Consider the following 26,329-nt stretch of genomic DNA (forward strand, 5'->3'; position numbering starts at 1 on the left):
TCCCTACGAGATGTAGCATGAACGGATGCACCACTATCAATTACCCAACTGGCCTCATGAGAAACAAAATTCACTACATCACCATCAAAAATAGTGAGAAAGTCTTCTTTAAGTGCAGCGACACGATTGTCATCACTGTCATCATCACTTTTCTTATCTTTACCTTTCTCCTTTTGTTTCTCTCTTCTTAACTGGCGACAAAATCTCTGAATATGTCTCTTCTGATGACAATAATGGCACTCAACATTAGCAAATTTATTATACTTACCTCTGCTTTTGTCTCGACTTTTATCTCTATTTCTCGGGCCTCGAGACTCACTTCTCCCCTTTTCTCAACAACCAAGGCATCGAATGTGAAGAGGACGATCCTCGTGTCTTCCTTCTCATCTCTTCATTCAAAATACTACTATTGGCTAAATCCATGGTAATTGTACCATCCGGGGCAGAGTTAGACAAAGATGTTCGAACGCTCCCATGAGTCCGGCAAAGTACCAAGCAACCATAGTGCTTGTATCTCATCATCAAACTTGATTCCCATCGCAGCCAACTGATTTATAATTCCTTGAAAAGAATTTAAATGATCAGTCAAACGAGTACTATCATGATATCTCAAAGCCATCATCTGTTTTATCAAAAATAACTTATTATTCCCAGTCTTTCGAGCATATAACTGTTCGAGCTTATCCCATAAACTGCGTGCATGTGTTTCCTCAATAATATGGTTCAAAACATTATCATCTACCCACCGCCCGATATAACCACACACTCGACGATGAAATATAGACCATTCAACGTCGCTTTATTCTCTCGGTTTCTCCTCGCAAATACAGCAAATAAAAATCTTTCACATATAAAAGAACTTCCATCTTCCCTTTCCAGATATGATCATTCGAACCATTCAGTGTAACCATTCTACTTGTATTCGTTTCCATTGTTTAACACAAGGCAGAAAAACCAAGCAATAACCTCGTTGCTCGATACCACTCGATGGGAGAACGGTAATAATTCGAACAATATCGAATCAACGCAGCGAAATAAAATAATCTCCCCTCTTGTGTAAACCTAACAGGAATCGATATTGTAGAGTAAAATAAATACCAAGCATGAGAACACAAGACGATTTTTTTACGTGGAAAACCTCCTCGATGTGAGGAGATAAAAAACCACGGACCGAGTCCACCTGAAAAATCTTCACTATCAATAAAATTGTTCTTCTCTAGCAAATACTAGAGGTACATAGCAGCAAACACCTCAAGAACATAATTCTTGGCAATACACATGAAATTCATAAGAGATTAAGGATAAATCTGACCAAAAACACAGGTTTTGATCAATCCACGAAAAACTTGATGTAGGGAACTTCAAACGAAAATCAAACCGTCCAGATTCAAGAAAATTGCGCCACGAACATGCTGACAAAATTTCAGCTCAATCGGACCACAAATCGACCTCCAACGCCAGCTTGATGTAAATCGATATTACCCCAAACCCCGCATTTTCTGCTTTCTTTTTTCTCATTGTTCGTTTTCTTTTCCGCGCTACCTCTTTATATGATAATGGTAGAAACCATATTTCCTCATATAACTTATTATATGCCGCTTCTTTTTTGGCTTGAACTCATCGGGTCTCCTCCACATAGGAGTGAACCCAGCTAACACAGAGGCAGTTTGGTTAAGCTAAACATTCTATCCGGAGAGATCCTATGGCAAACCTGCACGCTCCCCGATAACAGCGGGGAACTTGGAGGCTACGCTGGAGCCTCCATATGGGGCAGTAGCCCCGCGATAGACCCCAAGAGGAGGCTCGCTTATGCAGCCACGGGCAACCTCTACACCGCCCTAGCCAAGGTGCAAGAATGCCAAGCGAGGCAAAACAATCGACGACCCCAACCGCGCCCGACCAATGCATCGGGCCTGATGTGAACTTCACCCGATCATAGCGTTCGAGACGGAGACAGGAAGGATCAGGTGGGCACGGCAGTTAGGAGGGTACGACGTGTGGTACGTTGCTTGTTTGGTGCCCAACAGTACTGATTGTCCAACTGGGCCTAACGTGGATGCTGATTTCGGAGAGGCTCCAATGCTGATTACGATCTCCACGAATGGAACGGAGCGCGACGTTGCAGTCGCAGTACAAAAGAGCGGGTTCGCATGGGCTTTGGATCGTGACTTTGGGGATATAGTGTGGTTTAGAGTAGGTATTGTGTTTTTCATTCTTCTCTATCTAGGAGAAGAAATTTTTTAGCGCTACCAATGAACCGAGTGAAACAAATTTAACGAAGAAGTTCATTATTTTATATTCCAAATATTCTTCTCGACACGACAGCTGGCAGGACCTGGTAGTATTGAAGGGGGAGGCACATGGGGCGCGGCCACCGACGGCAAAAGGGTCTACACTAACATTGCCAATGGCAATCGAAACAACTTTACCCTTGCTCCCTCGACCCAAACGACGACGGCAGGCGCGTGGGTCGCCCTGGATGCGTGTTCTGGAGAAATACTATGGTCTACGGCTAACCCGAGCAATGAAATTGCACCTGCGCCGGTTTCTGTGGCGAATGGGGTCATTTTTGCAGGTTCCGTGGCTCCCGAGGGGCCCGTGTATGCGATGGATGCCGAGACGGGCAAGATACTGTGGTCCTACAATTCAGGAGCCACGGTGTACGGAGGGATATCGATAAGTTATGGGTGCATTTATCATGGGAATGGGTATAAGTTGGGCCTAGCAGCACCTCTCCATCCAACTTGGACTGGAGGGACTGATCTTTATGCTTTGTGCGTCGAGTAAGAAACCTAATAGTTAGTTTCTTGAGTCACAATCCATATGGAAAGAAGTTGGTCGTACAGTATATCTTTTGCTCCATTCTCAAGACAAAATGTATTATTAAGTATCAAGAAATAAAATGATTCGTCAGAAGTGAAATGCCATGACCGTCTGCAAAATCAATTCACCTGAAATTCACAAAGACCTAAGCAAGGGAGAGAGGGAGAGGGAGAGAGTATGTCACTTATATATTACTTGGTGAGTGTTCCAATGGGCATGCACGGCAAAACAAAGCAAACCTTCTTATCACGACGCTAATACATACTCAAGCACTTGAAGGCTGACCTTATTCTGAAGGTATATATCATGTGGCACCAGGAGTTCCCCCAAACACTTCACTAGGAACTCCGCTTCTATTTTCTTCTTTCCTTTTCAAATCCCCATTGAAGTGCTCAGGAGAACTCTAGGGGACACTTGATGAGTGCATGGCCTTGTTTGGCCTCGGAAGCATTTGTGCGAGCTCCAAAACTTCGATTTCCTTTTGGGTGCTTGGTCTGGTGAGCTAAGCAACCAACTCTCCTACCATATTTATATATGAGCTGGAGTTGCTACTTTAGAAGCTTTTGGAATAATCACCGGCAAGTGCTTGAAAGCTCAGTCAACCGCCCATCAAGCTTGAACATAGCCTCAGCTCTCGGCCAGATGACTCCTCAGAGAATGTTTATTTGTGGGCACGAGAGCTGCAATGTCGGCTTATTTGCTTTTGACCTCATCCCCTCTTTTCCAGCTTTTCTTGTGACAACAAAAGCATCGTGAACTTTGTTAGAACTTGTAATGGAGCGCCAGCATGTGATGCTGCCTGTTTGCATCAATTTGCATCAAGAGCTTCCTTCTTTAGAGGTTCTGATTTATATTCATGTTGCTGAAGACTGAAGATGTGGCAAGTAGCTGTATGGATTAGTACACAATACTGTACAGCATAGTTAAGTCTATGAAACTATCTTTAAAACTGCCTATGATGGTAGCTAAGGGAACTTCAAATCCACGCTTAATGTAAAGAATTTTTCAAGTGGGGTGCTCTGTTAGTAACCTTTTTTTTTCGGTTTATACCTGATCTGTTCTACCTATAGGATATCATGCTCACCACATGAACGTGGACAAGAATAAGGGCAATATGTATACTAGCAGTACTTAAGTATACATACATGGCTGGATCAATGAGCCCAATGCATTTGAGCTATTAGATCAAGTTGATCACGTGTGAAGCTCACCAAATCTAAGAGCTCGTGTGTATGATGCTACATGAGCAACATAAGCCCCAGGGCACCTAATATACTTTATTGATATAAAGTTCATAGATCGAAATTGACAGGTATTTCTTTACACTTTCTTATAATCTGTAGTAATGCTGGCTTTATAGAGTGCGTCAGAATGATCAAGGTTAAAATCAATATTTATAGGCCTACGACTTACTACAACACAATCGGCAAGTGCCTCTATGCTGATTTTTGTACTTTTTGGTAACCAAAAAAAAAAAGAGTAAGAGCTGAAGAAGACAGGTCGTGTTGAGAAGAGAGAGAGAGAGAGAGAGAGAGAGAGAGAGAGAGAGAGAGAGAGAGAGAGAGAGAGAGAGAGAGAGAGAGAGAGAAGCAAAAGGAGAGGAGTATAAAGGGCTGATTGTTGTTCACATCTCAACCCAGGACATATATTCTTCTCCGTCACCTTCCCCTTGAATCTGACCAGGTTCGTTATGCTTTGCTCTTAACTTTTTTTTTACCCTCTCTGAGGTCCACATTTTCTTTGCAAAGGCCACGTGACAGTCCTCTCTTTAAGCGGACATGATTTTCTGGGGAAAAACGTAGAGATCAAACCCCTAGAAAACTATAAGATCACGGTGTCTCTTGGAGACCCTTGAAGGTTCTTCTGGCCACTGCCTCTCTCTCTCTCTCTCTCTCTCTCTCTCTCGTGCGTAATAATGTCCAAAGTCGACGCTTTCTGCACAATCCAATACAAGCAAAGCCTTCCACTGGAGAGTTTAAGGCAAAAACCTACATGGTCTTACGTATGACAAATTCGTTCATTCAAAATTTGACATTATATCTCTAAAATGGTTCGGAGCCGTGTCAAACTCAGAGTGGGGGTGCATCTAAAATTGAGTAGTTGGGCCCACCCATTTAGGATGCGCTTAGTTCGATTTTGATGAAAAATCTTTGCGTAACTTTAGGTTATAAAGTTTTTCCAAAATTCAAGTGGCGTTTTGTGAAGTGTATTTTAAAATACATTGGAAAGCAGTTTTTTTTTTTTTTTAATTTTCAAACTATTTGCCAACGAAACTAAGTTACTAGCCAGATCAGCAACTTGCCAACCTCACCTAATTGCATGACCTCAAGCGTCGTGGCTCACCTAAGGTTAGGTAATCTCAAGTGAGGGTAGCCAGCAACCAAATCTAGCCTCATCGGCCCCACTGGTGAGGTCGCATGAAGTGAGGATATTTTTGAAATTATGAAAGTTGAGTGAAGGCAAAGTTGAAAAAAAAAATGGCTTGGTAATGTAATTGCATTTTCTTAAAGCTCTCCAAAAAATTTGCTAAATGATATTTGTGTTTTTCCAAGGGACTTTAAAACTCCAAAGGACTTTGGTAATACAGAACCAAATGCACCCTTATTGACCGAGTTGTAGGGATGTATATATAGATAAAGTTTTGAGACCAATTCTGTCCTTTGTATGCTTGATAGGATTTAATTCCTTTAATGCTTGGATATTGAACTAGCTATTACTTACTACCGCTACGAAGACAGGAGTAATCTCCTCCAACACTACAACAAAATTGTGAGAAATGCTAGAGATGTGTGCAAAAATTATTCACAATAAAGTGCCGCCAAACGGGACTTCAGCACAATTCACATATAAACTTAATTACCGCTTAGTATTAGGTCTACTTCCCCTTAATTCATATCTTTTCGCATCAACGTGACTCAATTTGAATATCCAACTCCTACTTTATCCCTAGTCTCTTTCTTCGAATCAGACCATGTAGGTAGCACGGAAACTGGCATTGGGAGTAGTTCATCAATCAACCTTTGTTGCAAGTGTGGAAAAGAAATTCCATACCTTCATCTTAGGAAATTGCTAAAAGATAGCCCAAGTTCAAGCCCGTCATTATATATATAACTAGATCCATCTTCATTCAAAAGCTTAAACATTCAAGTTATGGTCCATTTAAGCAATATTAAATAGGCGTGAGCATAGTTACAGGATAGAACCTAAAACTCAAGAACCGGACCAATTGAAACCTATCCCTTGAATAAGTTTTTGTATTTTTCTTGGTCTATATCTTCGAGCAATCTTCCAATATTTCATGGCATTTAATGATGAGTATCTAATCTAAAACCACTAGTCTGAGCTTTCACTTTATGACTAAAACTTTTAGTTTATTAATATTTCATTTTTTTCGTGTCTAAATATAATTTATAGTCATTTTAGCAGTATGTTTTGGTTATTAAATGTGATAATTTACGACAATCGTTCAATTAATAATAGAGATGGAACCTGAGTAGACCAGGGTAGGTTTCAACTTCCAAGATATGCATGATATGTTCTAGATTTCAAAAAATAAGAAATTTGTTCAACAAGTAAGTTCCAGGCTCTAGATGGAACATATACAGGACCTATAACCTGAAACCGCTCGCCCCTAATATTAGTTATTCCACACCACAATAATACTTCGATGTGGGACTTTTATTAACATGATTCGCATCCACATGTGCACTTAACATTTTCACCATGCCTCATTTATTATAATTATGCAACATGACCTTTTGTAATGTAGTTACCAAAAGTAATGCATGATGTCTCTTCACATATATCATAAAGCTTTTGTATAACGGCCAATTTAGTAGAGGTGATAGGTTCCTACCTATTTCCAAAATTGGGAACCAGGGATTGGACTAGTCCAATGGAATCGGTCTAACATGAAGTGAAAGAGAAAAGGAGCTTGAAGAATTTCTTTGCATTCGCTCTAATTTGATATGCATTCTTTGCATGTATTTATACTACCAAGTGTAAACAAAAAAGGAAAATTACCAAGCAAAAAAAAAAAAAACAATAAAAGGAAAATACAAAGATACATAATTTTTTTTTAATCACTAATTGAAATCAATCTAAACCATAGATTGATTTAAGTATCGGCAATCAAATTAATTACACAAATCATATCTCTAACACGGTCACATTAATCGAGATAGTGTTTAGTTCACATTTTACTAATTTTCTTAAAGAAAAAAAGTGATGTAGTCGATTTGGTCTCGGTTGTCTTTGGAACCGAGAACCAAACGCCAAACTCTAGTTCCACTTTTAGGGACAAGGAACCAGACGACACTTTTTGGGAACTGACCCAACTGGCCGGTTCAAGCAATTCCCAATTCGGGCAATCCATTTTGTACACCCCAATAATTCAATCATATACTTTCAATTTCGGCAATGTAGCGATGACCTTTTAATGATTTGTCAATATAGTTCTCTCCACCATTTTAGCTAGGAAATGGTTACAAGGATGCCGAATCAGCAATGGTTGATGGCCATGTCACATAGGACGGCTGTTCCCAGCTGGGTATCCATGTAATGTTTTAAGTTTTAGCGGGAAAGTAATGGAGTTAAAGTTTGACTCGCCGGAAGTCCAGGCAAGCAAACCGGCTAGTGCGACTTCTCGACGTTCAAGTATATCGACGTGGTAGGTCATCACAACATTGGGCGTTGGCCATGCGTGAGAACAATTTTCTTAGGACGGTGGATGTGAAATAAAATAAAATAAAAAATCTCTGTTTCCCATATTGCTCCAGTTTTCAGTCAAACCGTTATGAATGGCAAGATCACCCACTTGACCAGGTTTAGCCATTGAATAAGCTGCCTCGTTCATGCCTTCTTTCATGGAGATATATGCAGAGAGATGCACGACGAATAATGTGACATAGAGAAAGAGAGAGAGAGAGGTGTGACATTTACGTCCTGTGTGCGAGCAAGCGAGCTTTGCATGGTTAGGGTTTTCCCGACCGGATTTCCTCTAGGAAAAACGTTTATCAGTTCAAGAGAATTTGAGTTTTGATGCTGATACATAAATGCTCTGCGCATTTGGACAAAGAGATGATTCAAACTCAACGAAACAAGAGCGATTTACATGTGAGAGAGTGAGATCGAGGAACGCACATTTACTTGTCTATATAAATCGTGTGTGGGATTTGCCGAATCCACATCAAAGGAAAAGGAAATTAGGTTTTCAATCTCGATGGCTAACATACACATTCAGAAAACTCGCTGCATCTTCTGCATCTTCGCGATCACCACCGTTTGTCTTTTTAGACAGCGCCGTTGCCGTGGTAATTAAGCTCCGACCCATCGTCGTGTATGTGTGGGTTCTTTTTCTTTTTCACTGCTTCTGTGTATGAGTTTAAGTATTTGATGTAGTGGCTAAACCATGGAGGCGATTTGAGAAACACGAGAACGCTCGAGAAGAGATGTTGATCAGCCCGTCGACTGTCTCGGGTTTACAGTTGAGATGGAAGTTCTTCGCCGGAAAGGATATTTCCGCCACCCCGCAATAGCCAACGGCGTCGTATTTTCCCTCATGGAACGGCTACTTGTATGCTGTGAACGCATTCACCGGCGGTTTGATATGGCAGCAAAACCTAAGCGAGCTGACGGGGCTTAGGGGCACGGGAATTATAGTGAACGTAACGGTCTCAAGGTCAACCCCGACAATAGCCGGACGCCTCCTGATCGTCTCGATTTATGGACCTGCGGTTGTCATCGCTGTGAACCGATCAAATGGCAGGCTAATTTGGTTGACTCAGCTTGATCTACGGCCTCTAGCGGTGATAACGACCTCCGGAACGGCTTATATGAGGTGGATGCAAATACTAATGAGAAAATAGTAACCTGTACCAAGAAAAATTACAAAGAATCCACACTATGAAAGAAACAGTGAACCTCATTTTGAACCTGATGATTATGATCTCCTTTTTTATCTTCGCAGGGCATTCTATGCCGGAGTATCTTCACTTGAGGTGACCTTACTTGGGGAGCAGTGTTGCACTTTCCGAGGCAGCTTGGCGAAGCTTAGTATTAGGTCAGGAGCAATCATATGGCAGACCTACACAATCCCAGACAACGGCGGTAAACGCGGCGGCTACTCCGGAGCGTCCATATGGGGAAGCAGTCCCGCGATCGATCCGGGAAGGAGACTTGTGTACGTAGGCACTGGGCAGCTCTACACAGTTCCACGAGAGGTCGCACAATGCCAAGAGAAGCAAAATAACCAAACCACAAAGCCAAGTCAACCCGACCAGTGCATAGGCGGGATGTGAACTTCGATTCAATCATCGCATTCGACATCGAATCGGGGAGGATCAGATGGGCACGGCAACTCGGGGGATACGACGTGTTTTACTTTGCTTGCTTGGTGCCAAATAATCCTGACTGTCCTCCCGGGCCGAACTTGGATGCGGACTTTGGCGAGGCTCCCATGTTACTCAGTATATCAGCGAATGGCACCCGGCGAGACATAGTAGCTGCCGTGCAAAAGAGTGGCTTTGCTTGGGCCCTAGACCGCGACACTGGGGCCATAGTATGGTTCAAAAGTACGTACGCGTTTTCATTCCTTATTCTGCTGACATAGATGATGGATCTTCTTTGCCTAGTCACCACCTTAATTCTTGTGTATAATCCTGGAGGCAGCTCGGCATTATAGTCTCACTCTAATGCAATCTAGCGACGTAGACTCCTCAAAATTCTAGCCTATCTGGACCTCTCCAGTATGCTTAATTTTCAATCTCCTCAGCAAGATGCAGTTCAACACCTTGTTGACATTCCATATTGCTCAGCCCCACTTCAATGAGGATAATCAATGATGAAATCGTATTTTAAAATGTGCAGTTGGCAGGGCCCGGTGGCCTAGAGGGAGGAGGCACATGGGGTGCAGCCACGGATGGACAACGAATCTACACCAACATCGCCAACAGCTATCGAGTGAGATTCACCCTCGCACCTTCGACCCAAACCACAACGGCAGGCGCGTGGGTCGCGCTTGATGCAAACACAGGCAAAATACTCTGGTCCACGGCGAACTCCGAGCAACGAGATGGCGTCTGGGCCAGTCTCGGTAGTCAATGGCGTCGTTTTTGCAGGGTCACCTGCTCCCAATGGTCCGTTATACGCAATGGAGGCAACAACGGGGAACATCTTATGGTCATTCAACACGGGAGCAACAATTTATGGGGGCGTGTCGGCAAGTTACGGGTGCATCTACCTGGGGAACGGGTATACCGTTAGTACAGCTAAGTTCCATCCAACTTGGACACCAGGGACTTCCCTCTTCGCGTTCTGCCTGGGATGAGGTGGCCATCCATTTTTGGGCAAAGGACTAGCTTGTTCCATGCTCAAAAAGTCCATGTATATAGCAGTCAAGAGAAATAAAAGCAGGGCATGGTGGCTTTCGAGTTTCTATTGATCTATCGTAGCCGTGACTCAGGTCACTAAAAACAGATACTTTTGTGACTTTGACCTGTCAATTTAGCAGCAATGGAGCCATACTATGCCAACCATGCTAGATGGATCTGGCCTCCCAGAGTTCCAACTTGTATAAAGAGCACGAGCTTAATGTCTGGCATAGGGTACATAAGAAAGAGAAACAATATAAGATGTACCGGAATTTCAACTCATTACACAGGCAAGACCATCACAAGATCTCAGCGGGGAACACAAGGAGAAACACATTAGTGTCAACTCCATGGGAAAATTGAAAAGGCAAAAGTGACCCCATTTATAACTAATACTTGTAGAATGAAATCTTATCATGTCTTGTAAAATATTCATAAATTAAATCAGAGTGCTTACAGGAAATATAGACAGAACAATTACCTAAGAAAAAGCAGCACATGTTTAGGCCCATATGATAATTAAACACATTAACCACCCAATTGCTCAGAGGGTAAAACACCCCTAAACAGGAAATGGTAATATCCCATACATGTTCTAGCATCTTGAATGATGATTAACTGGGAGCGTGGGACATTGCCAGAGTTGAGAACTTGTCTGCGGGAAAAGGCACTGAACAGAAAAGTAAGAGCAGTTTCTGTTATCTCACTTCTTTCTCTATGTAAAGTCCAGAGAGACCATCATGCCATACAAGATCACCTCCTCCACTCTACTTTAATCGGCTTCTCTGGAATTAGTATAAAATAAAAATGGTTAATCACAGGATATAGGACAATTCAAATCCTTGCTCAATCTGCACTTTTAACCATAAAGAAGAAGAAAGGTAGCACACATAAAAACCATGCAGTAACAATATCAATCAACGGATCTTTCCTCTTCAGGCTCAAACAAGCATATTAAACATCAGAGAAATTTGAAAATAGATGTCAGATAACATAAAATGCGGATCCAAGCAAGACTGATAATTGGCCAGTTGGAAGGCAGTAAGGTTCTTGGAGTGTAATCTCATTGTCGTCTATCAAAAGATCTACTACAATGGCTCACGAGTCAAACAACAACTAGATTCAATTGATATAAAGCTAAAAGATATATGTCTAACATAAATTTCAGCATGAGGTGCAAAATGCAAAACCTAAAGAAAGGTAATTTGATGCATTACAACTCCATAATTCTTTATGCCAGGCATCACAAACAGAATCTATCAGATTTGTGGGTGTCAAGAGTTTCATTTACAGTCCAGAAAAATGGGCCCGTTTCAGTGGAACATTCCTAACCTTCTTATAAGAGACCTTTATCTTTTCGTGAGATCATGTGTTTTACAAGAAATTTTGAAGTAACTCTTGCAGGAAAATAGTTTTCTTTTCATGCATATTTTCGATAGAATATGTCAAGTTTAACAGAATCCATCTCATTATAAATTTGACCAAGTACTGTAACTTCAATCAAGAGACTGGTCCAGAGTTGGCCCATTGCATCTGAACTATGTATAGTGGAATGATATGCATGGAACTGGCAGTAGATCTAGAAATTTTACTTCTTCACTGATATCTTGTTCTACAAGATGTTGGACACAAACACTTCATGTTATGTAGTCAAGGATCATGATTGTCTCAGGAAACCCTTTGATTTTAAAAGAATGATTCTCTTCTTTAAATTATAAACAGATAACTAGCGCATTACAATGTAAAACATGTGCTCACACCTGCTATCATTACAGTAATACAAAAGTCACATTACTTAAGTTCTTACCACCAAAATCTCTGGAAGATGTAAGAGATTTATCACTTCTAATTGTTCCTTTCCCAGATGCTTCGACAAGTCTCGAAGCTCTTGGTGAAAATGAACCTACTTTCCCATTGGTGGATGACGGCAATGAATGCCGCCTTGTTTCATTCATACCAATCCCAACTTGGGCAAGCCTAGGGGAGGTTTGTCCTCTTAGTCTGGCTTTTGCAGATTCAGTCGGCGCCATATAGCTGGGCACTCTTGTGGTGGGATGCTTCCCATTCTCTTTTTGGTCAATCTTCGCAGGCAAAGAAGCTCTTCTATGGGTGTTTTTTTCATGCTTTCCGTTCATGCCAGCATCCTTCAAGCCCAATTTCTGTTCAATTGGACCATTTTTTTCTGCAGGATGAGCACTAACGACTACCAGATGTTCTTGTAATTCATCAACTTGCTCTTCAGAGGCTGCTAATTTCAAATTTCCTTTCAGTTCAAATTCCGATTGTACTTCAATTTTGGACTCTTGCTCCACCTCAGATGAATGACTGACATCTTGCTGCATAACCAGAGAGGTTACTGAAGTTGGTTCATTCCCAAGACTGTCATCTGGTTTCTTCTTATCAGCCTTCACCCCATCAGAAACCTCCTTTAAAAGATCATTAGTCCTTCTAAAATTAAGTTTTACTTTCTCAATCTCATTCTCTGATTTATTTTGAACTGAATCTGCAATGTGACCAGAAAAATTTCTTGGGTAGCATTCAGGCTTATTGGATTCCGAAGATATGCCATTGGAGTCAGTCTTAACATTTGTACGAGGCAGTCTGCGAACACTTTGCTTGTGGCTACGCTGTTCGTCTTCCAGATTTTGATGCTTTGACTGAGGATATGATTGAGAATTTTCCTTTGGTAGTGAAGAGGCTTCCCAAAACGAGACCTTGTCCATCGTTCAAGCCACATATAAGCAGAATTTGGATCTCCATGACCATATTGAAGATGAAGAGGATTTGCAGGGCAAGATGAAGCAAGAAGCTGAGAGTATAAATAATGATTACAAAGCAATGAGTATTTCGTGTGCCTATTCCAGCTTAAAATATCATTCATGACAGGATATTTATCACCACTTATCCAAGGAAAATTGTTTAGTGCATCAACTAGGCCGATGGACATGCATATCACATCAAGGCATCATGTAAAGAAACCTACTTACATAGGCCAAATTCCAAGAATTTGATGACGGAGACCATCTTCCTATTCTTTAAGGAGGTCATCAACTTTCTTTGCTTAAAATTTCTTATAAGAAGACATATTCTCCCTATAACAAGTAAAGTTATTTGTCATCGATTGAAGCAGGAAGTTCATACATCACACGAAACCCAGATACAGCATACAGAATCTTTTAAGCAAAGCTATTAAACAAACGTCAACTCCAAGGAATCATACTTTCTCCTCATGCAAAGGAACCCTCTATAACAGAGCATGATTTTTGAAGGAATACAGAAGCAATGCAATCTTACATATGAAATCCGAATACTTGCAATTTAAAGGAAGATTGCTCATCTAAAGGGGTAACTCTTCTGACCCAAATTAAGAAAAGTACCCCATGCTTGTGCCAACACACACAAATAGAATACATATACAGATCTCACCTTTTGAATGAACACATCCTCAAGCAGTTTATCCTGGCCAGTTGCTGAAGGATTGCACAATTCCCAACCCTATTTAACAGAGAAAAAATAACAAAAAAAAAAAAAAAAAAAAAAAAAAAGCACAATTGCAGAAAAGGGAAAAATATGCTGAAATCAGTTAAAACAAAGGTGATATGAGTACGTGGAGTCCAGTATGTCACCAGTCCATATAAAAACAAAAGACTGAAACTAAAGGTTATGAGTAAAGTGCATGGATTTCAGTCACAGAGTGGGAAATTTTCTCACCTTTTAGCACGAGCTAATTTCTGAATCTTTACAATGCCTCGCACACAGCAAAATGTGGCAATAGCTTGTTTTCTGACCAAGCGGCCACGGATGAATGCTTGCACCCTCACAATACCTTTGAGTGTTCTAAATGAACGCCGAGCCTGGCATGGGCATAGTACACATTTGAACACGAGGTCAGTATATCCGAATGAAAAAGAATGAAATTCAAGAAAGCATGAAATGGAGCAGAACTATACGACACAACACATATATCAGTAATGCATCAGAAATTCATTCGGCAATATTTGCAAGGAATGTAAACTTAGTTATTGATAATTATGGCTTGTGATTTAAATGCTTATTAATCAATCAAATCACCATTTGATAAAAAGGCTTGTGATTCAAAAGCTCGTAAATTGATCAAATCACCAAAACTTGTGACATGAATACCCTCTTCCATCTGACTTATTAACAAACAGGTCAGTCAAATGGACCAAAAACCTAAGAATTCAAAGATTCTAGAAAGACTCATTACTTAGATTTTCCTGGCATCATAATGTAACTGGCATGCACTTGACATGGGCTGTCCTATATCAGAGGAATAACTCACGAGAACATCTCATATTGCAAATATCAACAGTAGGATGTATTCAAAGGTAAGAAAAATTCTCCAAATTACTGATTTAATTCTTAAACCAAGTTGCTCGATTACATAAGCAGAAAAGTTACACGCAAGTTTAAAACAAAAATCAGTAGCTCCATAGAAGTTTATCATTTTGACATTTCCAATGGACAATTCAGTCAGAGACACTATTAGTCTCACCTATTACAAACTTATCCAATCGGCTCCTGCAATTATACACAAACAATAGTAGCTTTAAAATACATATGAAGTACTGTGAAGTACTCTTACCCCAAGGACAAAAGCACCTTGAAAATTCTTGCCAGGAGGAAACATATAGCACAAGAAAGATTCTCTAAATAAATTGCACGGTAAAGGGAGCTGACAGTGTGGTTACAGAAGATTACCAGATATCCTCTAAACACAGCCTGTGCCTTAATAGCTGCTTTCTGAAGCCTATCATTTTCAGTATCTTCTAATAGGGCCAATACATTTGTATGTGTGTTACCATCATTTTCAGATGAAAGAATATTAGCATCATTAGGTGCAACAGCATTTGTCCCTTTCCCCGAAGTCCTCTTCACTCCTAATATTTGTAATGGAAATTGGCAATGAATTTGAAGGAGGCTCCACAACAATTTCAGTTGAGGGTGTCTTAGACGGAATTAAGGCCTCTCCTTTATGTCCAGAATTCTTTCCACAGAAAAGAAGAAATGCCATTAGATAATGAAGAATAACAAACATCAAACAAACAGAGTCAACATAGTTGCAAAGAATAGCAGATCAAAGAAGCACAATACTGATACTAAACAAAGAGTGAAGATACAGAACTGATAATGAACAAAGAGTGGAAGATACAGAACACAACAAGAATTTCGACTACCATTACGCATTTTTTCATTTTAATAAACAATTTGAGGCACCAGTCCCAAAACAACTTAGAAGGTACAAAGTGAGTGAACCAAATCCATCCATTTGGACACATACATATAATAGATTTCCAGGGCAAGAACTGCAATCACGTGAAGAGAGAAATATCACAACTCAGAATCTACTTTGTTAATGAGTTTGTCAATACTATAGGTTGCCTCAGTCAGCAGTTTGGGATATTTCCCCTATGCACATGCACAGTAGCTGGTTACAGAAAGAGAAAAGTTCTCCGTAACCTAACCATTAGATGATACACCATCGTTACACTGACCACATCAAAAACCTCGGTTGGATACCAATGATAGGGGTACTCTATGACTATAAGTACCCTTACAGGATCAGAAGCCACTGAAGCTTTTACAGTAGAACTCATTCGAGAAACGAGATACTTTAGCCACAAGCGGCTGTGTGGCTATTTAAATCTATCACATTTCCATCACCGAGGCAAGATAAGAGAGCTTGTTTATTTAAAAGACATCATACCGAAACATCTCCTTTTTTTGGCAAACGAGACTTCGACGATTTCTTGCCAAGCAGTAAGGTCTTCAACCATTTTCCAGGTGTTCTACCCATTTAACCGGGAAAGAAAGGAACCAAACCCTCCCGGATATATATATATATATAGAAAAACCTGCAGAAGAACAAAAGCAACAAAAATTCACTATGAAAACTCTCAAATTCAATCCGTTATAAACATATGAGCAACTCGTTGAAATTCAACAACCTAAATCCAAAAATAATACACTCGTGAACAGTGCGAAATCCAAAATCCAATCAAATCAACGCAATAACCTCAAGTTATCTTCTTTTTCATCGCCGCACACGCTCGAGCGCAGAATATTTCTCTCCCTCTACAGACATTGTACTACTACTACTACCGACCAGCTCACGAGCTCTATCTGCCGCCTCGAACACTACATCCGCCACTGCTCAGCATAAACTCCAACGAAACGAAGCCACCAACTCCATCCCTAAAACCGCTCCGTCGCATCGACTTCACGAGTCCAAAGAAAAAAAAACCATTTCGAAACGGGGGAGATCTACTCAAAAACAACAAGTCTCGAGCGCCGTACGGAGAGCCCCGCGAACAGCAAATGCGCACCTTCAGTAGGACGACGACGAGGAGCGCGTCGACGGCGGCGGCCGCTGCTCTTCGCCGGCCGAGCGATCCACCGGCCGGCTGGCTGGCTGGCTGGCTGGCTGGCTGGCGCTCCCGCTCGTCGGTTGTCACTCCTGCAGTGGAACAAACCGCAACGGCAAGTTTTGGCGGAGACGAAAGGGACGCCGCAACTTCCACTCCTAATAATACAAAATCGGGAGCTTATTTTTCTTTTCTCTTTTTTTTTCTTTTTACATAAATGTATTTCATTAATCGCTCTGACGGCGCTGCTTCGGCGCCATCGCACGCGCATTAGCTGTCATCGGGAGTGATTAACCGCTTGATTAACTGTGCGTGCGGTGGCCACGTGGACGCAGGCGGGTGACTCGTGACCGGACCACGAGGAGGATGGTGGGAGGGGAATAGCTGGACCCCACCTGTCCCCCCAACCCTAACGGACACCGCAGCACGGACATCTGCGATTGTCCGTTGGGCTTGGGCTTTTTCCAACGACGCAATTCGAGGCCCAATTCGGGTCTCCAGAATTGAGGCCCGCCGAAAAAAGATGGGTCACTTCCGTGGGCCTTAGCTCTCTGTCTTTCCGGAAAGGGCCGGCAAGTCTAGGAGATTGTCGCCTGGGTTGGGTATCAGCCGGTGCTCGTTGGACCATGTCGGGCCTGCGTGGGGGCTTCTCGGCATCACTGACTATGATTAATTGGGTCTGATCACGCGATGCGTGGTTGGATGAAAATTATGCTTTATTTTATTTCGCGAAAAATAAATTATTGAGAATTTTTTTTTCCTAAAAGCGATTGCTTGTATTACTTGAAATAATTAGTTAATGTAAAGTCATTGCAATATTGACAATAATTTATATTTAAATATTTTTACAGACAATAAAAATATTTCATTTTCATTCATTTTTTTAAACGATATAAATGGTGATTATTAATAAAATGTTTTCCACATCATTCATACATGTATACATTTGGCTTCTCTTGAAACTAAAGGAGCCTACATGTATACATTTGGCTTGTTGTGCGAGAGAGAGAGAGAGAGAGAGAGAGAGAACGCTTGTTTCATACAACATTTACTTTGTTTATGTGGTATTTAATTGAAAGTGACATGTTAAAAAAAATTGAGAGAATTAGCTTGTTGATACAAAAAAAAATCCAAATTATGTCCACTAAGACATAAATATCACGATTTTCTTTTGTAATTAAAAATCTCCAAACTTATCTTTCTTTCTTTTTTTTTGGTAAAGACAAACTTATCTATTATGATACAAATAATCTGATTTTTTTTTTTGTTTCATAAAAATTTTTCAAACTTATATAAGTGTGACAAATTTGGATGAAAACTAAAATAGAGGTTATATGTTTTTTCATGACACAGAAAAACAAAGTTAGGGCATTTGTATCATAGAGGGTAAGTTTAGAATTTTCGTGACACAAAAAAAGAAATCAGGACATTGACATAATTGAAGGTTTTTCATGGTTTTCACCTTTATATTTTGAAGTATAGTTTAAATACAAATCAGGAACTTCAAATTTTATTTCAATTCCAGCTTCGGCGGTGATCCCTATCGCATTGAAAAGAGGATAAAAATAAAATAAAAACAATTCAAGAATGGGCAATTGCGTGGGAAGAAGCAGAACACAATCGCTGCATATTCAGGTCGATTGCTTAGGCTTCAGCAATTATTTATATCCCGAAGAAATCAAATATTAAGTGTATCTTCTCTCTGTCTTTTATTTGCAATTACTAAAGGCGATGTTTCCGAGGCATATCATGTGCAACCTCTGCCAAAACATATAAATCTCAACATCTTACCAACCACGAACATGTAATAACAGATTAATCGCGGATTTTATCTTTTCTCACGTCTCCTTCCTTCCTAAACTTAAACAAATCCTAGCTTTTGTTTCTTTTCTAAGCGACATTTATATGTTGTCTGGTTCTACAAGAGCTAGCTGCCATAGTACACATACCAAATCGTCCATTGAATCGGCGAAAAAGCACTAATCAAATCACAACAAATTTAATTATTCTAGGGTAATATGGGATTAGGTAGAACTAATCCTGCCGGGAAGGCGGGGAAGTTGCACTTATTTTGATGCCTCTAGCTTAGTTAGGTCCATTTCCTGATTCCTAAAACTAAAATCAGTGTTCGAATAGTCCGATTTCTAATTCTAAAAAGGAACCGGACCGACTATATATATATATTTTTAATTATTTCTTTAATTTTTTTTTATTTCTTCATAACACAAAGCATCAAGTAGTGGAAAAATAAAAGTGATTGATTTTATTAAATCAAGCAAAACTAAACTAAATCGATTCTGGTCGTAGGACCAATTAATCCGCCCTGATTTCTAATTTTAGGAACCAATCCAATTTCAAATTTCACTTTGGAACTAAACTGACGAGGAATCAATCACCTTTTAAGCATAGTATCATTAATCATTTTATTAATGGGGATGTGGGGATCTCTTCTTGATGTCTAAATAATGAACAACGCATTGGAATTAATTTCCATGATCATGAAATTAGTGGGATCATTCTAGTCTAATCAATCTCGAAAAGGACTAGATCGTTATGACTTCATGAGCGCTGGCCTTACCTTCTGCTGACAACTTAATATTTTGAGGATAATATTGAACTTTTCAACGTCGGTACAAGGAGCTCGTGATTGCACCAGCTTTTCCGGGGCGAAGATCACGTGCGCTCGGCACGTGACGCCGATGTCCTCGCGCCTGCTACCTGCGGTCCCCGGGGCGTAAGGAAAACTGCTGGCGGTGGCAGCTTGAATTCGCAGCAGCGTTGACTGAGGAGTCGCCGTGAAATCGACGGCCCACGTTACGCGAACTGGGGAACCTGATGATGGCCCCCGGCGCAGCGTGATCAGGAGAAGAATGGACCCACTCGTGTCTCCTTGTGCCACGGACTTTCCGTAGCTCTAGATCCCAAAATTAACAAGACTAAAAGCCAAAAAAAGATATGAAAGAAAACCAAAGAAAATCTAATTTTGTCAGCATTAACATTTAACTTACAAAGATTGACGAATCATGTGATGATGGGAACAAGGAGATTATGGTGATACCCAATATAAATATTAATCTCATTTTAATTTTTAAGGTCAACTTCAAAAAATCTCAAATTAATATATCCACAACAATTTTAAAATTGATTTTTAATTACTAAAACTCGAAATTAATATATTTATAATAAATTTATCCTCCATTAATTCATATTAAATTTTAACATCAAATTACTGAATCCAAAAACACGTGGACTAATTTGAAATTTTACCATATATATCAATTTGGAGCTTTTTAACTATATTAATCTTAATTTTTATAGTTATCGTATATCAATTCTAGTATAAAAGAAAAAAAAAGTTTTGCCACCGGTGTTGTGATTGATGCGATTTTCATGGTTTGCCACTCTGCCTCACTTTTCCCAACCGTCGCTTTTCCAGATCCATTAATACTCTCACACAGAATTATATACACAGACACACCCTTTTCACCTACTGCAAATTCGTTTTTATCTTTTTTTCCCCTGGCCAGAAAGATTGCAACTTTTGGGCACTAAATGATTTGTTCCTGACTTCATACTTTAATCATTTTGAAATTCCTTGGAGTACGAGAACTTCAGTACAGCACTCTGTCTTCATAACTCTCCGTGACCCCACGAAGGTCTTCTCTGCAACTCCTTTTCCCACTTCCAGCCTCAGAGCTCCTTCCTAGGTTGCCATGTATGGGCGAAGTTGCAGGTCTCAGTTATGGCTTTTAATGCCGGGGAGCCTTCGCTGTGGTTACTCATGAGTGTTGCGTGATTTGGGTTCCGCTCAGATTCGAGAGAACCTCATTTTTAAGCTTGTGGAAATGGCCAATTCCCCTGTTTTGCTCGGTCTCTCGTTCTCTGCCATCGTTTTGATGGCGGGTGTCGTTCCGCTTGCATTGGCTCAACTCAGTCCGAGCGAAACCAGGGTCCTCTTCAAATCCAGAAGCAGCTGGAGTACCCGGAAGCTCTCCAGGGATGGACAAACTGACTAGCTTCTGTTACCTCCCGCCGTCGCCTTCTCCTCACCATTGCCTGCACCGACAATCACATAACGGGGCTGACCATTGTGGGGACCAAGAACTCGTCCTCGCGACGGCGCGAGGCCCAATCCCGCTCGATTCGCTGTTTCTCAGCAGACTCTTCCGCGAGTTTCCATCGACTCTTTCTTCACTGTGCTCACCAAGCTCTCCAACCTGATGGTTTCCGCTCGTGTCCCTGGGCCTGTGGGGCCGCTTCCCGCCAAGGTCAGCCGGTTCCACTCGCTCGTGGTGCTCAACCTCAGCCGAACTCCATCTACGGGGAGATTCCTCAGTCCATCGCTTCGTTCAAGAGCCTCAGGAGTCTTGTTCTGTCTGATAATTTGCTCAATGGGAGTGTCCCAGATCTTAAGGGCCTACCTGTTCTTGAAGAGCTGGATTTGAGCGACAACTTTCTCGGACCAGAGTTCCCCTTGCTCGGAGATACCCTTGTAAGTGTTCTGTTGAGGAACAACTCGTTCAGATCTGGAATTCCTGGTGACTTGAATGGTTTCGGTCAGCTTCAGCGCTTGGATGTCTCGACCAACGAGCTTTCTGGGCATATCCCATCTTTCATTTTCAGTCTGCCTTCGATTCGTTACCTTAGTTTACAGGAAAATCAGCTCGGTGGAGCGCTTCCAACGAACCTTTCATGCAGTGGTCATCTCTCTTACGTCGACATTTCACACAATCTTTTGGTTGGGAACATTCCATCATGCGTCGGGTCAAGTTCGGCGAACCGACAGTGATCAGCTCATGGAATTGCTTGTCCGGAGGGAACTCAAATTATCAGCACACCTACTCTTATTGCCAGAAACAAGCTTTGCAGTTGGAGCCTCCGGCTAAAGCTGAGAAAAAAGGGTCAAGCATCAAACTGAGTCTCGTTCTTGAGTAATTGGAGGCACTGCTGGGAATTGCAGGGGCGTTCGGACTACTGATCATAGTGCTGATCAGAGAGCAGATGCACGAAGATCATTTGATAGCAAGCCCGCCAAGTCATATGCTGACGAACTGTCGTTTCAAGGGCTCTCCAAAGTCAAGCATTGATTCGAGTAAGATCTCATCTGCACTTTAGTATTATCGCTCAGTTTATTGGAAATGACAAGGAATATCCCTTCTAACATTGACATGGTAGACAATTTTAGTCTTATTCGATTGGGCTTAAGATAACATGCAAAAATGCTGAACTCTTCGGCAGGGCGAATGCCTCAAACGATGAGGCTGATGACGTTGGGCCTCCCACCTTATCATGTTTTCACTCTGGAGGAAATTGAAGACGCAACGAACAATTTTGATCCATGCAATTTGATGGGAGAGGCAAATCAAGGACAGGTAAAGCATTTTCTTTTTTACAATTCAAATGTTAAGTTGAAACTCGGTGTAACACGAACGGCTAAATAGGGATACCTTGATTTATTATGCAGATATACAAGGGTTGGCCAGGGATGGCACGGTAGTCCTAGTGAAGTGTTTGAAACTGAAGCAGAGAAGTTTGCCACAAAATATTGTGCAGCAACTGGACAATCTATCCAAGCTAAGGCATCGCCATTTGGTCAGCTTCGGACACTGCATTGTCACTTATCAGGACCACCCCAATGTGGCCAGCACGGTGTTTGTCGTCCTTGAACACCTATCGAATGGATCGCTAGCGAATCATATCACAGGTAAGATTTCAGAGAAGAAAGGACTAGTTCTTTGCGGCAAATGCCTGTGTCATCCGCCCGTCGGTTTCATGTTTTCTGTATGTGCAGATTGGAGAAGGAAAGAGATTCTCAAATGGCCTCAGAGAATGGCGATCTCCATAGGCGTGGCAAGGGGAGTCCAGTTCTTGCACGCCGGGATGGCTCCTGGAATATTTGGGAATGACCTGAAGATAGACAATGTTCTGCTTGATGAGAGTCTCACCACGAAAATCAGCAATTACCACATTCCACTGCCATTCAAGGTGAGATGACCTCCATCATACTCCAAAATCTCTTGCATCTTTTAGCTGACGATGGTTACCTCAATTTTTACAGATGGGTTCTGAAACCGCATCGAACGATAGCAGGTATTACAATCTCCAATCTCTATTAACGTTCATGTGCGTGCCGCTTCGCCTTTTTTCGATTTCATTTTCCGCTATTATAGTGCTCAGATGAAGGAATTCTCAAATGGAGGTTCTCTCCTTTTTTCAGTCCAAAAGATGCAGAAAGAGAAGACATGTATCAGCTTGGGAAGATTCTCCTGCAAGTCATCACTGGGAAGCTGGTCAAGTCCACCAGTGAATTGGACGATATGAAACAACAGGTACTTGCACTTCCTAGAACAGTCGCCTATTCTCATTCACTTTTAGCATTGCAAAAGCCGAACGTTTCCGATGGAACTGATTTCTCCTGCTAACTGGAATTGCAGCTAGAGAAGAGCCTGACGGAACACCCCTCACAGCTACGCAGCGCGGCAGATCCATCCATTCGTGGCACCTTCGCATACCAATCGCTTAAGACAGCAGTCGAAGTCACGGTGAATTGCCTAACGGAAGAGCCGAGCAAGCGGCCTTCGATAGAAGATGTTCTCTGGAATCTGCAGTACTGATCCAGGTTCAAGAAGGCTGACCAGCAGTGAGAACCTCAGTACAAGAATATAAAGCTTCTTCTTGCACTATGTACTTTCAATGCTATTCCCTGTAATTACTAAGACAAAAAGAAATAAAGCCTAGTGTTCAAAAAGTACTGCTTATGTATTCTAGTGATCTCGGTTTGCGCTCATTCATTGGGGCACGCGTGTGAGCACATAGACATGGTACAACACGGGCTTCGTCACGAGGATGAAGAACTGGTGTCACTTCTGTGCACGCGGATTCGTCGCTAGACGAGATCTCTAGGTTAAAAAAATAATCAGACTTACATTCCCAAGCTGTAAGGTGAGAACATAGTCCAAGGGAAGGAATTTGACAAATGCTAGCGAATCAGAAGAGTCAGATTTATAAGGACATACAGGATCCTCCATAACAATCTCTGCCTGCCTCATGGTACTTGGAGCACGTCAGTGACACCAGTAACAAGAGCCTCATCGATCTAGCATCTCCTTGACCGAGAACCCGATGTAATCATCGATATAATTAGGAGGCTCGTGAATGAAGTAAGAAATTACATCTCGAAGTGTGATCACCCCCACGACTTCCTCCTCGTCAGACACCACGTACATCCTATGGACTGACTTCGAGGCGAGGCTGTGGATCACGCTGCCGAGTGTTGAATCAGGCTTGCATGTGATTGGCGGTATGACCTTGCCGGCTTCTTGAGTTGTCGAGATGATAGTGCTCAGGAAATCCATCACAGTTAGGTGCCTGCGAAAAAGTTTCTCAGAGAAAGCTAATAATGACTCCAATTACCACTGACTAGACACGAGGCAAGAGAAAGTAAGAAGTAATGGACCAGATAAATCAGTTTCCACAGAAAGAGCTTACGAAGTGTCGTATTCTTGTTTGCATTAATAGTAATTTGTCCTACCAACAAGCTAAGACCTTCATGAATATTCGAGGAAACTGATACTGAGATGGACTTGGATGATGCAAAAGTTATGTGATACTGCAGCATTTACCGAAGAACACTTTAAGAAAGGTCTAGTTAATGAGTGCCCATGGGGCCATGGGACAGACTGTAACCATACTAAATAGGGAAATATTATGATTTCCAATATTATGATTTCCATGTTACGAGAGAAACATCGCATTGGAAATAACAAATTTTACTTAATTGGTGCTCAACAAGTGCCCTCTAACAAATCCATTTACGAACCAGGGAAGCTCGACCAAATTGAGAGACTAGAGGCACTTGGTGCCTCAGTATACCTGAAATTGGTGAAAAGCTGGGGCTTCAGCAGCAGGTGACTAATATCTCTAATGCTTATGTTTCCACGATCTTCTTTTTGGCCCTGCCACAACCGAACGCCACCGATCTGATTATCTCTCATCCGCTTAAAAGCCTCCAGAATCAGTTCGGGGCACTGACGCTAACAACCTGTCCAAGCCAACAAGTGCTCCTCAAACTTAAGATCATCTATAAATCTTCTAGTTACAGATGGAGATCTTATGAATAGGATACCTCATCAGGTGACATAAAGGAAGTCCTAATTCACCAACAGCAATTCCTGAAATGCAGTCAAACCACCTCTTCCTCTGCAACCTCGAGGCCTTGAATGACCGCAAATTGAGGATGAGGTTCTTTATGTCTGGCTTTCCCAATTCAATGACGGGGACACTCCGTAGCCTGTATTTCGAAAGTAGCAGCAACACGCTCAACATCGAACTATCTTCTGCCACTGGTATGAATGGAGCCCACCGGAATGATTTGATTATCGACTTCACCTGACACACCCCAAAAGAACACATTTTCATATCTACTTTGAGTGACCAAGTCCACTCTACAAAATCACATACTCATACTCAGGGTAATGGCAATGCTTCATAAATTAGCTTCTTGTAATAAGCTTCAACCGGTATTACGGAACTCTGATTCAGGCTTGCAATTGACAAGCAATTTGACTATAATTTGCATTTAACACAACAACAACTCATACGCTATATTACATTAATTGTTGCTCAGAATTTAATTAGCCCTTACTGGGGTGGACTTGAAGGGCTCCTCTTGCAGAATAACCCTGTAAAATCCTGCCCCAAATTGTCCGCAGCGGTGGAAGCATCTCTACCTGACCTTTCAGCAGCCACGCCCCCGCCACAGCAGCACCAACTGCTGCACCGTGAGCCCAGCAACTGCAGCAGGACCAGCTGCGCCCAGCACCAATGCCCCGAGAGCGCCGACTGCCCCTGCCCCCACACCTGCTGCACTCGCCGAACCTGCCATCAGAGCAGCCGCCGCGAGCTCTGCACTCTCTAACACCCACAAGATTATGGCCGAGTAGTCCACAATCCCCAAATATCTGTCTCTCCAATTTTACTCGTTTTTGCTTCGGGGTTCTTGACTGGAGCTGACGTTGTTGTGCCCGATAGAACCTAACCGCGTCAGCTACTGAGGCATCTCCTTCGATCTCGATCACTACAACATCATTGGGTTTGCAATCCATTTCACTCAAAATTGGGATACCACAAAATATAAACTATCCCTGACCTAATCACAACAAGTACACCACGCATTCCAAAAAATCAAACTTTTATTCAACTTACAATTCCCAAACAAAATGCACATTTTCCTTCAAACCTAAACCTTATTTTTTCGTCCTTATAATAAGGGAAAAACAGAGAAATTGGTAATTAAGAAAGTAGTTATAACTAGTACCTTTGCCACCAGGAACTTGTGGGAATGAAGAAACCGATGCTTGCAAATGCAGAGGTCAGACTTTCTTGCACTGAAGGGGGCAATCTTTTCTTGGATTGAATCGTCTCAAAGTATGCATCACAGCTCGCCAGTTTCTCACTTCCCTTCATCTCTTGTGGCTGTGCCATTCCTAAAATGTCCTGACACGAATAGATCAGCAATTTCACGAAGAACACCCAAAAATGGAAGAAGAAAAAAGAATAATGGATCTCTTCACATGCCTGAAGGATGTTCTTAGCTTCAGGGTTGTCTTGGTTTTCGCTGTTCTTCTCTCTGTTCCAGTGTCTCTCCTATGAACCGCGCTTCGAGTTAGTTATGGCAGTTGTCTGATGTGCGTGTAGCCCGGTTTCGCCACTGTCCGCACTCGAGAGACGTGTCGCTCCTCGGAGAAATGG

At 41.7% G+C, this 26,329-nt stretch overlaps 3 pseudogenes; 1 reads left to right on the forward strand and 2 right to left on the reverse strand.

The window, feature by feature from the left end:
- Positions 1-10,597: 10,597 nt before the first annotated feature.
- On the reverse strand, positions 10,598-16,702 carry LOC120296186 (annotated as a pseudogene).
- A 3,619-nt stretch (positions 16,703-20,321) lies between these two features.
- On the forward strand, positions 20,322-23,193 carry LOC120295489 (annotated as a pseudogene).
- Positions 23,194-23,667: 474 nt separating this feature from the next.
- On the reverse strand, positions 23,668-26,062 carry LOC120295460 (annotated as a pseudogene).
- Positions 26,063-26,329: the final 267 nt, after the last annotated feature.

The sequence above is a fragment of the Eucalyptus grandis genome, chromosome 7, assembly GCF_016545825.1.
Source record: "Eucalyptus grandis isolate ANBG69807.140 chromosome 7, ASM1654582v1, whole genome shotgun sequence".
NCBI lineage: Eukaryota > Viridiplantae > Streptophyta > Magnoliopsida > Myrtales > Myrtaceae > Eucalyptus > Eucalyptus grandis.